Source organism: Lemur catta, chromosome 19 (genome assembly GCF_020740605.2).
Source record: "Lemur catta isolate mLemCat1 chromosome 19, mLemCat1.pri, whole genome shotgun sequence".
Taxonomy (NCBI): Eukaryota; Metazoa; Chordata; class Mammalia; order Primates; family Lemuridae; genus Lemur; species Lemur catta.
The window spans coordinates 16,996,773-17,014,381 of NC_059146.1; positions in this window are offsets into that span (position 1 = coordinate 16,996,773).

Below are 17,609 nucleotides of genomic sequence, written 5' to 3' on the forward strand. Positions count from 1 at the left end.
GAGGTTGCTGTGAGCTAGGCTGACGTCACGGCGCTCTAGCCTGGGCAACAGAGTAAGACTCTGCTCAAAATAAATAAATAAATAAATAAATAAATAAAATATATATATATATGTATGTGTGTGTGTGTATATATATAGGTCATGCATTAAGTGCTAAAGAAAAAATAAAGACTGAAAAGAAGATAAGTAATATTAGGGGAGGTTGAATTTTTACGGGGTTAGCTCAGAAAGGCCTGTTCCAGAAGCTGAATTGGAATAAAGACCTGGAGGAGATGAAGGAGAAACTCAGTGGTTCCCTGGGGGAAAAGCATTCCAGGTGGAGGGAACAGCAAGTGCCAGGCCCCTGGGGGAGCGTGCCAGGTGTGCGCCCCCTGCCACCGGAAGGCCAAGGGCTGGTGCTGAGGAAGTGGGGGGGGGGAAGCTGTGAGCTGTAGGGGGTGGAGTGGGAAGGGGCCAATCCAGCAGGGCCATGGGAGCATAGAAAGGACTTCGGTCTCTACTCTGAATGTGACAGGGAGGGTCACGAGGAGGAGCGTGACCTGATCTAATTGAAGTGGTAGCAGGATCACGGGGACACGCTTATGATCGTGGTGATGCTGCAGCAGAGGACACACTAGGGAAAGATGGAGAGTAGGGCTGGGGAGGCAGAGTCACGGCATTTGGGTCTGCAGGGCACGGACCCTGGAGAAGCACAGGATGCGACCAGTCTCAAAAGGCCAGCTTCACTGTTTCTCATTTAGACTGGGCTAGAGGGGTTAGGACAGAGGAAAGGAGAGGGGCCTGGCTTCCTGCCCCTCCAAGCACCACATCCAGCGGCTGGCATGGGCAGCGACTCTCCCTTTTGTGCCTACACCTGTGTTTTGAATGTACGCCTATCCCAGCACATCGCCCAGTATTGTATTTATTTCTTTAAAGTTGGTTTCCCTAGTATTTGTTCAATAAGTGTTTACTGATCATCTATTATGTGCAGGCACTGTGTTAGGTGCTAAATATTACAGCAATGTAAAAGACTGTGAGAAATTCAAAACCAACTCTTTACATGTCAGAAAAAAAACAGTGAGTCATCAAAGCAAAATCTACTTAATCCTAAAGGAGTGGATACATTTAGAAGGGAAAAGCGTGCTTATGTCCCAGGCTCTGGTGTATGTATACACACCTTCTCCTTAGGTTGTTAGCTTAGAAGATTTCCACCCAGCTGTACATGCTGTGTTATCCTAAGTCATTTAACCAGTTGACAGTCACATTCTTGGAATAAGTGAATTTCGTGCAGGTGAAATTGGACAAATGATGCCAGTGACCTCTTTAGCTGCTCAAGTATTGGTCCAAAGGTTTAAAGTAAAAGCTTTATTTTTTTCCCTGAATCTTGTTGACAGATAGTATCAGCAGGGCTTGGGGTTAGAAGAGTATAATTCTCTTTGATGAATAGCTCAAGAAAATTAGTGTTAAACTTTTTGTAAATATAAGTTTTTTAAAAAAGTCATAATGGCTTTAAGATAAACTGTGAATAATTGATATAAACTTAAGATTTATGCATTTATTTAGCCTCAGTACATTGAAATCAACTATGTTGTTACTATGCATCAAAAAAAGCACTTCATGGTCTCAATTTGTCATTTGCAACAATAAATGGAGACCAATGTGGATTAAGGTAATTCACAGCTTTGTTCTAGCCAATAGCTTCAACTGTCTTGGCAACCAGGTTTATTATCTGAGTGGGCAACAAATAGCATATCCAGTGACACTGATGCTACCAAACAGAAAGGTGACAATGGGCCAGCAGTCCTGAGTCATCACAAACTGATACAGCAGCCTTAATCCAGTTAATAGAAATGAGTTAGACTGAGGGGTCCACCCTTCGCCCCAGCTGGCTCAATTCAAGGCCTCACTTGGGCCTACCAGGACTCCACCTTTTGGAGTGAGCCCCCAGGGAAATCCCAGCACCAAGCAGACTCCCCAGGGCTCTTGAAATTTGCTAGAAGTTTCTGACCTCCTAGGGAGAGTTGTTTATATGGATTAATTCAAGCACCCTTAAGAACAGAAAGAATCCAGCCTTGTTTTTATGACCATAGGCTCTCTGACAGGTCTCAGTGAATGTGCTTTTATTTTTTTAACACAAAGGTATGAAATACATTTAAAAGTATACTAGAATGTAAACTCCAGGAAAGGAGAGAATACAGTGTTTGATATTTCCCCAGGCCTAGTGCAACACCTGACAATGGTAGATGCTCAAAAAATATTTGTAGGATGAATGAAAGAATGAATGTGTTCACCAAGTTTTTGACCCCAAGGAGTTTAAAACCTAGAAGAGGGGATAGGGCATGATCTGAAATACCTATGACAAAGGCAGTGACTGCGGTTTGTCTCAAGACAGGTAAAAACCATCCAGGGGAGAGGGAGAGAGAGATTCTGTCTGGGCCGATAAGAAATTTCGTGATGGAGGAGGAATGTTTGGAGGGGAAAAAAGGAAGAGGAGCTCACACCTGTAATCCTAGCACTCTGGGAGGCCAAGGTGGGAGGATCGCTTGAGCTCAGGAGTTCGAGACCAGCCTGAGCAAGAGCGAGACCCCATCTCTACTAAAAATAGAAAAGCTAGCTGGGTGTCATGACTTGTGCTTGTAGTTCCAGCTACTCGGGAGGCTGAGGCAGAGGGATCGCTTGAGGCCAGAAGTTTGAGGTTGCTGTGAGCTATGATGATGCCTCTGCACTCTAGTCCAGGTAACAGAGGGAGAACCTGTCTCTTAAAAAAAAAAAAGTCTCCCAGCCAGTAAGTGACAGAGCCATTTGGTCTGGCTTCAGAGGCCCCACTCTTGACCATTACAGTATTTTGAAGATTTTATTGATGGCTCAAGGGTGCAGCAGAGTGTGGGGAGGAATGCAGGTAGAAGGAAAACCTGAGCCGCTGATGTAAAGGCCTTGAGATTTGGTGTGCTCAGCGTGTGGGAAACAGTGAATTTATAGAAGCTTGGTAGGGACGTCTAATAAGATGAAATGGGTAGAAAGGTAGGAGGAAATGACCACCAATACAGGATGGTTAAATGCGCCATGTTACATTTATACTGTAGAACATTACGCAGCAAACAACCCAGATGTTATAGTAGAATATTTTATGAATGGAAATATCTTCATGATATAAGATTTATGAAAATAATAGCTAGAACTGCTGAGCTCTTATAATAAGCCAGGAGCTGTGTTGGTCAATGCATGTAGCTTACTTATGAATCCTCACTGCAGTTCATCAAGTGGGAAATATTATTAGTCCTGCTTTGTAGATGAAGAGCCCGAGGCTTATAGAGAATAAATAACTTCCTCTTACTTAGTTTATCTGTTTTGACTCCTGAAACTCTTAACTACCTCACTTTAATGCCTATTAAATGCCAAAAGACATTCAGGGAGATATGTGTAGTATGATACAATTTTTGCAAAAAGAAATATACATGAAATTCATAAACCAAACTGTAAAGAGTGGTCACCTTTAGAGACTAACATGGAGGAAGCAGTGGTAAGATTCACCTTCCCTTTCCCTTTCCATACTTCCTGTATTCATTTCATCCTTTATAATACATTAATAAATATATAATGATTGCATAACAAATTGGTAAATCTTAATAAATTAACAGAAAGCATTCATTTAACATATATTAATCCTTAAAATAAATCTAGGCTTTCAATTTTTTTCTTTTTTAATTCATAAAACCTAATTTACATATATTAACATGATGTATGTATTATTATTTGGTCTATATTATATACCTTAAGACATATTGAAGGTTTTTGAACATGTGGGCAATTCTGGACAGTAGTGAAAAAAGAGAAAATACGGGTCAGGTTTTATTTACTTTTATTTTTGTTTTATTTTTACCTTTTCCTTCCCTTCCATCATTATCGACATCCCTCAAGTATCCCTTGGCATGTGGCCCAGACCAAGCGTTATTTTCCTCTGTTTGTTTCCAGAGCTCATGATCAACGTCTAATGTACTATGTTATGTACTTGATTGTTATGTTTATTATTCGCTTCCCCTCACCTCAGCACCAGAAGAGCAAAGGTTTTTGTCTCTTTTGTCTACTGTTACAGCCCAAGTACTTGGAGCAATTTCTAGTTTAAGCAGGTATTGCATAACTTTGTTGAATGAATAATAGTGTTTTTAATAGGCTATTTTTCAGAAGAATTTTAGGTTCACAGTGAAAGTGAGCAGAAAGTACAGAGATTTCCTGTATACCTGCTGCCCCCCTGTACAGCCTCCCTCACTGTCAAAATCCTGTGCCAGACTGGTACATTTGTTCCACCCTGTGAACCTACATTGACACATCATTGTCACCCAAGTCCATTGGTTTCTATTCGGGTAAAGTGGTGCTGTACATTCTATGGGTTTCCACAGGGCACAATCACCTGTGTCCACGGTTACTGTATCAGACAGGTAGTTTTTCACTGCCCTAAAATCCTTTGTGTTCCACCTATTCCTCCCTCACTCCCCTCCAAACTTGGGCAACCGCTGATCTTTTTACTGTCTCCACGGTTTTGCCTGTTCCGCAATGTCATGTACCTGGAATCGTGCAGGATGTAGCCTTTTCAGACTGGCTTCTTTCACTTAGTAATGCGCATTTCAGTTTCCTCCATGTTGTTCCAGGGTCTGAGAGCCCATTTCCTTTTAGTGCTAATATTCCATTGTCTGAACGTAGCACTTGATCCAATGAATGGCAATTGTAGACCAAAAAGTAAGGTAAGGAGAGCTCCACTTCTAAAGGAATAAAACAGTTGCTCTGAGTGCACTTGCGGGGTTGAAGATGTAAGGGGTGGGCGATGTCGCGAGCGCCGTGGGACGGTGGCCTGTGGCCGGAGACCGAGGTCACCCATCCCTTGGGCTGTCTGTGAGCCCGCCGTGGACGGCAGGGTGCGGGGCGGGTGCGGGGCGAGGCCCGCCCGGTCCGTCCGGCTCCGCAGGCGTCCAGGCCGCGGGGACAGCCAGACCGACCCCAGGCCGGCGTGAGCTCACTGGTGGCCCTCTCATCTCTCCGAGCAGATCGAAGAAGGGGGCAAAGCAGACTCGGTGAGCTCCAATCTGCGGGCTGGGGACGAGGTCGTGCACATCAATGAGGTCGCGCTGAGCAGCTCCAGAAGGGAGGCGGTGTCCCTGGTGAAAGGATCCTACAGGACCCTGCGGCTGGTGGTGCGCAGGTAGGTGGCGGCCGGACCGTCCCTCCCACCGCCTCACCCACCTCCCTCCCGGCCCTGCCCCACCTCCGGGAAGAGAGCTCCGAGTTGGTAGCTTGTCTTTAAACCTCCACGTGTGGTTCCTTGTGCCCCCCCTTTTTTTTCTTTTCCTTTTTTCTTGCCCATCCTGTGGGATGTGAGGAGGTGGGGTGAAGACATTTCAGACACTGCTGGTCTTTGGAAACACCCACTTTCCCAGTAGCTATTGGCTGGTCAGGAATGGGCCTCACTGCACTTCCTAAATTTCTGGGCTTGAGGGAAAGTGACATTCATTCCAGACGTGCTCAGCGCTCTCAGAAGCTTTGTCTCCTAGGACTAGAGAAGGCAATTGGCTGGGAGCTTTAGGAAGCATTCCCCAAGCCATCCCTACACCACAGCATGGTCAAAACAAGGGAAGTAAGTCCCTCTTTTGTTTTCTGGCCTCAATAGTGGTTGGTGGTTCTTATGTTGGAAAGGTTTGTGTTGTGATTGGTTTTAATGCCTTCGTGTAAGAAGCTTTGCACGTCCAGGAACCAACTCTTGGTGGGGGGAATCATTTATGGAAAGGAAGGGAATTGAATTATTTTTTTGATCCCTATTGTAAAACAAGCATTGCTTGGAGTGTTTTACATGTGTTAGCTCATTTCATCTGCTGGAGAACCCCATGAGATAATGGTCATTATCCCCACTCTATAGGCAAGTGGTTAAGTAAGTTACTGAAGGTAGCAGAGCTGACACGTTGAAAAGCCAGAGCAGAGTCGAGATCGCCTGTTGCTACTTCATTGTCATGCCCCTTGAGCACCAGTAGCTTGACCTACCAAGCCCTAGGCCCCCAGATTTTGTGTATTTGGATATTTCTTTATTAGTCATGTTTCAGCTGCATCAAATGGTAAGTAATACAGTATTTGAGAACATGAGTTGACTGGGACTTTAAGAGTTATCAGTCAAGCCCCACCAGTTCCCAGTTGTAGCAAGTAAGCTGGTCTTCCATCATGCCATGGGTGGTCTCTTAGGGGGACCCTTTCCTCCTGCATTCATTCATTTTTCAAACGTTTCCTGAGTGAACCCTTGCTCAGGGGAACGGCAGCTCCTCCCAACCACAGAAACATAGCCATGAGTGTGGTTCCACAGTGTGTCCAGGCTCTAGGGACGCTTCTCAGTGTGCTGGGCTGTGTCCACTCTCTTTTCAGGGCCATCAACCCTGGTTACTTCTTTGGTGTCCATCGATATAGAGTGGCTCAAAGCATAGGCACCAGAGTCAGTTTAGACCTAGGTTCAAATTCCAGGGCAGTCACATGGTAGCTATGTGACCTTGGGCAAATTACTTAACTTCAATAAAGATTCAGTTTCCTCATCTTTAAATGAGGATTAAAATATCTACCTTACATCAAAATATGGAAACAACCTAAGTATCCATGGAGGAATGAATGGGTAAAGAAAATAGGGAATGTACACACACATACACCCACACACACAAAATGGAATATTATCCAGCCATAAAAAAGAAGAAAATCCTGCCATTTGGGACAACATAGATGAAAATGGAGGATGTTATGTTAAGTGAAATAAGCCAGGCACAGAAAGATAAATACTGTATGATTTCACTTATACTTGGAGTATTAAAAAGTCAAACTCATGAACCATAGACAACAGGAGTTGCAAGGGGTTAGGGTATAGGGGAAATGGGGAGATGTTGGTCAAAGGATATAAACTTTCAGTTATAAGGTGATTAAGTTCTGGGGATCTAATATACAGCATAGTGACTATAGTTAATAATACTGTATGTTAACTTAAAATTTGCTATGAAAGTAGATCTGAAGTGTTCTCACTACACGCATACTTACACATACACACACAAATGGTAGCTGTTGGTTAATTTGATTGTATTACACAATGTGTACATATATCACATCATCACATTGTACCCTTTGAATATATACAGTTTTTTTATTTGTCAATTATACCTTAATAACCCAACCTACTTTGTAAGATGATTGGAAAGTGGTAACAAGAAATGCTGCTGCTATTATTTATATTGTTATTGGCCAACTCTCGGCACAGGCTCATTCCTTGTGGGTCAAGATTTGAGTCAAGCAATGCATCATCTCAAACATGGTATCTGATTTTTCAAACAGATGGGTAGAAAGGTCCAGAACCATTAGGCCTGTTCCTTGTGTCCAAAAGAGTGTTAAAGGTTTTGAACTCACCTTGGCATTGAAACCCAAAGCCCCACTTGAGAATACTGGCGGTTATCTGTTGAGTACTGACAATTCACACTCCTGATGTGTTCTGACAGGACCCTGGTGACAGACTGACCTCTGGAAAGGGGCTGCTCTATTTCCTGCCTGGGAGAGGAGTCACGCTGGCTTCTGGTTATGCCCTCTAGCTGATGGTGACATGAAATTTGAATTACTTCTTCTAGTAGAACCTTTGGAAACAGACAGTCCTAGGCTTGAAATCTGGCCTCGTTATTTGCAAATTATATGACCTTGGGCCTCTCTGAGCCTCAATTTCCTCATCTGTACGGTGGAAATAATCATTCCTACCTCAAGCGGGCATTATGAAGATTTAATGAATTAAATATAAGTACACAATAGATGTGCGATATTTGATCATTATTATTCTGGATTAGGCTGGAGAGAGGCAGGTGGTCATACGGAGGGGAACTTCCACATTACCAAACATGCCGGCTGCCTGGTTACCCAGAAGCCCTCCCTCTCATTTCCTTCATGAATTTACCACCATTTAAGGGCTGGTCCCCAACCTTACAGGCCTAGAACTGATCATGGCTCTCCTGGAACTCATGGGATTTAGGAGTGTTAATTCACTTTGTCCAAAACTCATGAGAAACTGGAGGATATAAACCAGAATGACTCATTTTGAAAAAGACAACTAAGTGTGGTGAATATCCCAAACGGACTGAAAATCAGCACATAGTACTTTATCTCTGTAAGAAAATTAAATAGAAAGCCTAATTATAGTCAGGAGTTTGCATGGTGCTCTCAGACGCAGAGTGACGAGTGTGGACCTGCGGGCGCCATGTGTGCTGGCATCCGCTCTGACGGACAGATGGCCCATCTCCCCATTAGGGGCCCGCTGCCAGGTGGCCAGACACTCGCATTGCATCGGCATCTGTGAGTAAGGGCCCTTTCCCCTGCAGACCCCAGGGAATCCTGCTGCCAAAGCTCTGCTCTCCACTCCCATTCTCACCAATGCCAAATCCCCTTTCTGACTGACACATTCTTTCTTTAGCTATGCTAATGAAATCGATAAGGTTACCGAGCGGTTCCTGCACTTTCTGCTTCTGGTGTGGGAAATATTTTGTCTCTAAGATGCCTTTTGAATATGTCTTATCTCATCTATTCTGTGTTGATTTTTGTAGTTGAACTTCCAGAGTTTGAGGAAAAGGAGGCTGTCTTTACTTCTCACACACCCCTACAGATAGGGGTTATGAACATGCCTCAGGGGACGTGGGCGACATTCCTCCCTACCTTTCAGAGCTTCCTGCTGCTCTGCATTCATCTGGCTTTGTCTTTACTAGAGCTGTCACTTTCCTGAGAAGTCTCACCTTTATGCCTCGGCAACATCATCGTCATCGTCCTGAGACTTTGTTTCCTTCGATTTATTCATGACCTAGTAACTTATGATATTTCATTTGTTCGCTTTCTTTTTTCCTAAGTGATCTCTGTACTTAAAAAAAAAAAAGATTGGGGTGACTTCTTGGAAATGTAACAGGGTGGAGTGTGTTTCCTGGAGAAATCATTCGTGTAGTAAAAATTTATATATCAACAGCCTTGGCTGTATCTGTTTCTTTTTCTCTTAAAGTGATTTTGGGTGGGTGAGGGCCCTGCCTCGTGTCAGGCTTCCACATCCATCATAAAAATGCCAAGAATGCAGAACAGAGTAGTGGTGTTTATATGAGTTTGGGGGTTATCTTACCCAGTGACCAAAAACAATCAGAAGTAGAAACACCTTCTTAAAAAGCTACAGTGACGAGAATCGCAAAGTCTCAAGTCAGTTGTGGGTCAAAGACTTTCAAAGATCTGCTGACCCATGAAGAAGGCAGACTTTAGCCCTCTCTGGGAAGGGCGGGAGGGGTGGATACTGCAAGGACAGAGTGTGTCCCTGCTGCTTGGTACCTGAAGAGTAAAGGTTTACAGCTAGTAGTAGATAAATGGAAAAGAAATGTTAAAATAAGAAGTGGGTCAAGAGAAAACCCTCCAAAAGGAAAATAAATGTCTCCCAGTTGCAAGAAAACCTCTTGGAATGCAAGGATGGTACAAAGGATGTTAATTAGGAAAGCAGATGTGGACACAAATTAAGAGTCAATACTACAGATCCTCTCTGAAATCAACAGAGATTTTATTTGGCAGACATATGTAAAATACTTGCCCAAGGATCAGGTAACCTTTAGGAATGGAAACTAACAGGCAAGGGAAAGGGTCTTCAGGTTTAATTTAACATCCCTGAGGGTGATGATACAAGCTGCTTTTAGTACAGAGAGTGCTCACTGCTGTTCCTAGATAACCAAAAACGTAAATTTAAAAAATAGGCTACATTTCCCCTCCAGAAGAGATTGTTGGGGTAAATTGCTGTGTATTCATCTAAACACATATTTTTACCCTGAGTTCAGACTCAGATATCTGTCCTGAACCGGATCATCAGAATGGCATTACAACCAAGGAGTCCCTAATACCGATTCTGATCTTTTCTCCAACCTCCCAGCCTTCTGCATCAAGCTACTAGTTTTGCCAAATACTATCCTACTCCCAAATTTGACATCAGTGAATTTTTAACTTGTTATAGTTTGTAGTTGGCAAAAAACCCAACAAACTTCTAGATGTATTTCATGGTCAATGTTTTGTACTTTTTTTTGCAAGGTCTATGCAAGCCACGCGAAAGTGAGAAGATACATGAGGTGACGGTATCCACCCCCGCCAGATTTGAGACTGCCTGGGTCTGAGGTCTGATGGCATAGATATTAGCTGTGTGACCTTGGGCAAGTCATTTAAACTGTCTGATTTTTGCCTCACACGACTGTTGAGGATTATATAATATATGGATATAGTATTAATATTTAACATGCTGATTAAAGCATGAATGTACTGAAAATAAACTGTGTATTTGTTAATTAAATTACCACTTTGAGGAGTTCCACCTTAATGTTCCTTAATGTCTAGAACATAGCATGTGAATGGCGGGGGGCCCAGTTAATGGGAAGACTGTGGTAGGAAAATGACCTTTCTGGGCGTAAGAGAGAACATGCCTGATTCAGACCAGAGGATGGAGAAAAGTGAGCCCCTTTTCAAAGCAGAATCTTATTACTTAACCTGTGCACCAACTGTGCAAATTTGATACAGGCTTTCCTCTTCCTATTAATTTATGCTTTGAGTTGATGTGTTGGAAGGGAATGTTTATTTTTTATTTGACTGAATATATGTGTGTAATACTAGTAGTAGATCACACTTTACTGAGAGAAGAGAGATTGAGGAAAAAGGAAGGTTGAATAAATAAAAAACTATAAGCATCTGCCTAAAGTACATGAACCCCAGGCTGTTGATTTGCCCTGCAGAGTGGGGCCAAAGTGAGAATCTAGGTCGTGTGACTTTCAGCACATGGGTTCTGCCTGGGGGAGAAATGAAGAAACTGCATCCAGAGACAGGCAGAAACTTGCCCAAGGCCACATGCTAGTGGCCAAAAGGAGAATCTAGGTCTTTGGGGATGTAGGTCTTGGGGTCTCTCGGTGCTGCAAGCAATGAAACAATGAACTAGTGCTTTCCACTCTACTGCTGCCTCCTGTTAGAAATATTTTTGATACTAAAAAAAGGCCTGAGCCCAGTGGCTCACACCTGTAATCCCAGCACTTTGGCAGGCTAAGGTGGGAGGATTATTAGAGGCCAAGAATTTGAGACCAGCCTGGGCAACATAGCAAGACCCTGTCTCTACAAAAAATGCAAACATTAGCTGGGTGTGGTGGCACGCACGAGTAGTCCTAGCTACTTGGGAGGCTAAGGTGAGAGGACGGCTTGAGCCCAGGAGTTCAAGGTTACTGTGAACTATGATCACACCACGCACTCCAGCCTTAGTGACAGACTGAGACCCTGCCTCTTAAAGAAAAACAAAAGTAGACAAAAAACTCCAAAACAATAAAAACCAAATAAGCTTATTCTTAATTCATCTAGGAAAACATTTTAAATGAAAAGGCAATTCCCCACTGGCCTTGAACTTCCTGGAGGAGTTCAAAGGAAATGCACTGCGCTTTGGATACCCAGCTGACTTGAGTTTCTGCATCAGCCTCTGGAAATAAAACTATGCGTTGCATTAGCAGCTGCTTCCTCCCTCCTAACCAAAATGGTGATGAAATTAAATTCACCAAGACCCTTGGGTCCACACTCCCCTGAAATTAACTCTCCCACATTTCTGAGGGTTAGCAGAATAGTCTCTTTTTATAAACGGGTGGGATTGACATTATTGGAATGGAATGGGATGGCTAGCTCACACACTTGCTACCTCTGTGTCAGATTTCTGTGACTTTTTATTTCTGGATTGAGTTGCAAAACCGTAATTTGCCCAGGACTTGCGAGTCAATGATCTTGGAAAGAAATATCTTGTAATGAACAGTGCTTTTTAAGGCCCTTAAGGGACATAAAATTAACTCTATTAACTACTAATAAAAAGGATTATGCAAATCACTTCCTTTTCCACCTCATGGTTACGGTTTACAAAAGAAAATAATTTCTTGAAATATTATCACTACCCTTTCCTCACACTGGTTTTCCGCCACCACCTCCTCCCCACCGCTTGCCCACCTCTATCTCCTGAGAAGGCAGCCTACTCTGATTAACCACCTGATGTCTCTTTTTAACTAGTTTAAAGCAGTTTAAAGAAACAATTCATTAAAGGCTTTCAAAGCAAATTGAACAGAATTCCCTATTTTTAAAGCAACAAAGTTGGAAGTGAGGATTGAAACGTTTTTAGAACATAAAAAGCATCCTTTTTTTCTCTTACAAATTGACAATCTGCGAGCCAGATTGTGCAACACAAAGGCACCAGTTCTCAGACATGAAACTGCAAACAGCATGAGGAAGACGTTCTGTCGTGTGGACGCCAATCTCAGTTCTGCCGCATTCTGGCCGTGGTACCCAGGCACAAGCTACTCCCTCTGAGACTGAGTGCATTCCTAAAACAGGGGAGAACAGTAATAATATCTTCCACACTGAGTTGCTACAAGGGTGAAATAAGATAGTGTGTCTGAAAATGCTTCCTTGTAATAAAATATTCAATCATTGCTCCTTGATCAGCTTCCATTGTACAGGCTCAATCATGACAATTTACCTGACTCCCATTCTGCCATGATGGTTCTATTTAATGGCACCAATCTGACTCATTTGTGCACATAAAACCATACGGGTTTTTAAAGCTTCTGATTATAACCTTTTTTTCTAAGAGGAAATGTAGTTTTAAAGGACAGTACCAGCCAGGCCTAAGTTCAGAATAGAAATTTTGAAAGAAAGACCATATTCTCCAGAGAACTCAAGTCCAAAGAGTTTTGATTCTGCAACACGTCGAAGCTCGTTGGTGAAAGGCTGAGCACCAGAAAAGGAAGCGTCTTTGCAGCCTCTGGTGCATTTTCATCCCAAGCGCTCATCAGGTTGGATGAACTGCTCAGGTTTTATAGGCACCTGGGACTCTGGCTGGGCGATCTAAAAGCGTACTGTTCCGTAGACAGCACAATATGCTGCCTCTGGGGAAATTATGATGTCAAAAGAAAACCAGCAAGCAGGCAGGTAGCAGGAGTTGAGGGCAAAGAGAAAAGGTGCACTGATTTTTTTTAGAGGCAATTGCAAAATGGTTCTTGAAGTTCAAGGTGCTCACCTGTGTGCACAAATGTGGCCTCCTCTGCCTCAACTGAACACAGAAGCCAAATGAAAAATACTTTTGTGCCACATACGTTCGAAGAACTGCCTTTCAAGACTTAAAAAAAGGGCCTGATGCTGTGTTCTATGGTTAAGCCCTGGATGAAGGTGCGTGAAAGCAGAGTGTCTGTCCCCAGAGGGTAGCACTGGAGCCGGAGTGGCCGCCAGTGTGGTGGGCTGTAGAGCTCTGTGACCGCGGTGTTGGGAGCGTCCCAGGTCTTGACTGATGCCTCTCAGCTGCGCGTGCCTCCCTGGTCCTGCGATGACCTTCCCATCTCACTTGTCCTGCTCTTCTGTTCTTTGACGTTCTTAATTTGGCAAAGGGTTGGCAAATACCTGGGACATGAGCACAAATCCCAAACTGTGGTGCAATTTGCACCCCATTTTAGGACCCGGGTTTAGACTTCCCCATCGGGGAAGTGAGTCTAACTGAGAAGTGTGGTAACTTTCCCTCTAACCATTTTTCCACTTGAGCAAGTGGTTGAGAGGAGGAGAAGGAGGGCAGCTGCAGTGGCCTTTGACCCCCAAGAACTTTTCCAAGAGGCCTGGCATCATGGGAATTTGCTCAGTATGCTTTGAGGAGGTATTTCAATCCTGCTGGGACCATTCTTAGAGCAGTTTTTGGCTTCCCTGGAGTTCTAGGCTTGAATGTCACTATATAGAAGTATAGTATTTTATTTCCTAGCCAGTTGTTCCTTCCCATGGAAAATTCATGTAACATATTATTAGGTTTCCTGAGAGGTATGCAATAAGACTCCTTTACTGTAATGAGACAGGGGACATTTTTTTCCTGTAGCACATAATGATAACCGCTATTTTTATCCAATGGGTTACATATGCTCACTGGCTACGCACCAGACACTAGCTACACACAAAGGAATGCCCTATTGTTTCCCAGCGAAAGAGGTTTGATGATAGAAGACCTCATTTCATTCTTGGGTTAACGTGGGTTAACGTGGCTTTTCTTCAGAAAAATGTATTCAAAGTAGGCGTCACCACTCTATACCCAACCATTAAAGGAATGACGCTCAAATATCTGTCTGAGCCTTTGGGATGTGAGGTCCGAGTTCTGAGATCACACGGAAGTTATGGTGGAATTCTTTCTTCCAATTCTAAATATGGATGCATCTGCTAGAACAAATAAATCTGGATGATTGCATTTTAAAATGTGGACCAAGCTTATGGAATTCTGCATCTTTGAAACACAATGATATAAAGCTACTCCTTCTTAAATTGGGGTATATATTAGAATTACATAGGGAGTTTAAAAGCAACAAACTGACACCTGCGTCCGACTTCCAGAGATCAATTTAATTGATCAATTTAATTGATACAGAATATAGCTTGGTGCTGGAAATTTTAAAAAGTTCCCTGGGTGATTCTAGTGTTCAGCAGAGTTTGACAACCACCGGTTGAAGCTGCGAGTTGAAGTGATAAACAGCAAGTAGGTAGAAACTAAGGTAGAAGAAAAATACGCAGAGTGGAAGGGGCAGCAGGAGAATCGAGAAGCAGGAAGTAGACCAGGGCCTTGTAAATGACAGGAGACTAAAGCAGAAAAAATAGACTCCTGCTGCTGAGGGTTCGAGACTGTCTGGGAGCCAGAGATGCTGCTTGGGAAAGGCCACTCCAGCAGTGGCTCCTGGTCTTGCATTTCTATGAGTTGTTTCTCATCACTGCTATATGGAGGTGGGACTTTTTTTTTTAACTCACTTTAAAAAAAAAGAAAAGAAGTGATGTTACAGCTGATAAGTGGGCGTGGCAGGGAAAGGGGGTGTCGGCGGGCAGCACTTGTTGTGGCCCTCCCTGATGAACATTTGTCACCCAAGCCGTGGTCATGCCATTGCTCTGTGAGTTCATTTTTCCTAGCAGGTGCTGGGGCCGTCCAGCAGTTTGGGGTGGGTATAACCATACCCGTCATACTGCAGTTGCCATGTTCATTCGACATGTCTCTGTGTGGCTCCTGGGTAGTGTCCACGTGAAAGATGGCTTGATGCCATGGAATGTCCTCCCTCTAACAGGACATACCACGTGAAGATCACTTCAAGAGGAACTGGAGTAGAACAAGCATGTGAGCATTGATCTATCCTCATGGAGTGCAGTTGTCCCTCTGTGTCTGTAGGTTCCACATCCGTGGGTTCAACCAACCACGGATCCAAAATATTCGAGGGAAAAAAATGGATGGTTGCAAATGTACTGAACACTGTACTGTACAGACTTTCTTCCTTGTCTTTATTCCATAACCGATACAGTATAAAAGCTACTTACGTAGCATTGACTTTATATTAGATACGATGAGTAATCTAGAGATGATTTAAAGCATAAGGGAGCGTGTGCATCGGTTATATCGGATACTACACGATTTATATCAGGGACTTGAGCATCTGTGGATTTTGGTATCTGTGAAGGGTCCTGGAACCGATCCCCCATGGATACCGAGGGACAACTGTATTCATTTACTTCATCAGTCCTTGATTTTTCAAACTCACATTTTGTATAGCCTTAGCGTAAGTCCCTCATTTCTTGGGAGTGAGGGGCAGAGAAATGGTTTCTGGAAAGCATTGTTAAATACCACCCCTCCCACATGTCCTTGATTGAAAATTAGATCTTTGAAGGTCTTGTCCTGTTTTTATGTATTATTTAATTGTAACCGCTCCAAGATCACAAGTGTCCTATGAAGGTCCTCAGGAAGAGCCTAAAGTATAGGTTTTGGGGGTACAAAGAGCCCTAAGCAGGCTCTTAGCCTTCCACAGGCAAAGAGAAACCCCTGGTTCTGTCTGATTGGAGAAGAACTGTAGGCTTCTTTCTCCTTTGACTGTTGCTTATTGAAGTGGCTGCCTCAGATATGCATTTGTTACCACCCGTCTCCTCGGCTTCTGTTGCCGCGGGCATCGTAGCTTGTGGCAGCTTTGAAGAACCTAGTTAGTCTTTGGTAAAATTATATCTCTAAGACTAGCCTCTTTGTGCCTTTGCCTCTGTCGCTAAAATGTTTACTCAAATGCCTTACTTAGTCTTGTTCTCTGTCCACTAGCTGCCAGATTGCTTGGTACGGTTTGTCAGCGCATTTGAAAAATGCAATTTTTCCACTCCCTTCTTGTTCTGCTGTCAAACTCTAGTCTGACACTGTTTGATTGGTGGGTGGGATGTGTAAAATTATACTGGGGGGGATGGTTGCTTGGTTAGTGTCTTTATTGTTTATGTAGGAAGGTTGCTATGTTGTCTTCATGAAGACTGTGATTCTAAAGAGCAGTTTTAAAGGATTCTTTCGAATGTTTCTTGAAAAGTGTCTCTTAGGATTCAGCCATTGTTATTTATTGATTGCAGATAAGTGGGGGCCCACAAGCCCTGGACACCCACAACAATCTTGCACGGAATCATCTCAGGAGACATTTTTGTAACCTTTTATCCTTCCCCCTCATAACTTAAAGGAGCAAACAAAGAAAGAGAATCATTGTTTTAAACCCTAGTGGTCACATGTTACTGAAAGTTTTTTTTTTAACTAAATTAAAAGTTTTATCAATTATATCCTTTGACTTCCTGCCTCACTTCCTTCAGGCATTTGCTCAAATGTCAGCCTTCCCTATGCAGCCAGTGTTAAACTGCAGTCCCCTTCCTCTGTGTCCCCAGCACTCCCAGTCTTTATTTCTCACCTCTCTCTCTCTCTCTTTCCCCCCGCCTCTCTCTCTCTCTCTCACACACACACACACACACACACACACACACACACACTAGAATGTCAGCTCTTTGATGGCAGGGATTTTGTTCAGTGCGGTATCCCCAGTGCTTGGAATGGTTCCTGGCACATAATATGTGCTCACTGAATATCTGTGGCATGAAAACGGAAGTGTACCCAGTACCAGTGTGTGGCGTGGTGGTTAGGAGTGCCAGCTCTGAGCCAGCTGCCTGCCTGTGCATCCAAACTTTTCAACCCACTATCTTGGCCAAGGTACTTAACCTCTGCCATTGTTTCATCACTTGTAAGATGGGGATCATAATGGTGCCTCCATCACTGGTATAGTAAGTTGCTATGTAAATTTTGACTGTTCTTAATCATATGATTAAACAGGGTTAGTCCTTTTTCCTGCACTGAGGGTTTGTTGGTCCAGGTGGGCTAGGCTCATCCTCTCTGTCTCTCTGTTCCCTGTGCAGTGTGGTCAATACTCTCATCACTACACTGACCTCACTTTTTTTTTCCTGACCTCACTTTTCACTGTGTCCCCCACCAAAGAAGGATCCTATTTGGAGGTATTTTTCCCCTCTGTGAAACGAGATCCACCTAATTCCCTTCCGCCCTTGTGCCTCTTTGACTCTTAGGGAGACAATCCATCCCATGCCAGGGGGCGGGTCCTGCGAGCCTGGCTGTGGGGCTGCTTCCCATGCCGGCCCCACCCTTCTCTGTTCCCCAAGCCTCACCGGAATCAGTAGCCTTTGCAGTCATCTTGTTACTTGGAGGCTTGGATTCGGTTCCAATTTCCCCACCCCCGCAGGGGCAGTGCTGTGCAGGGGTT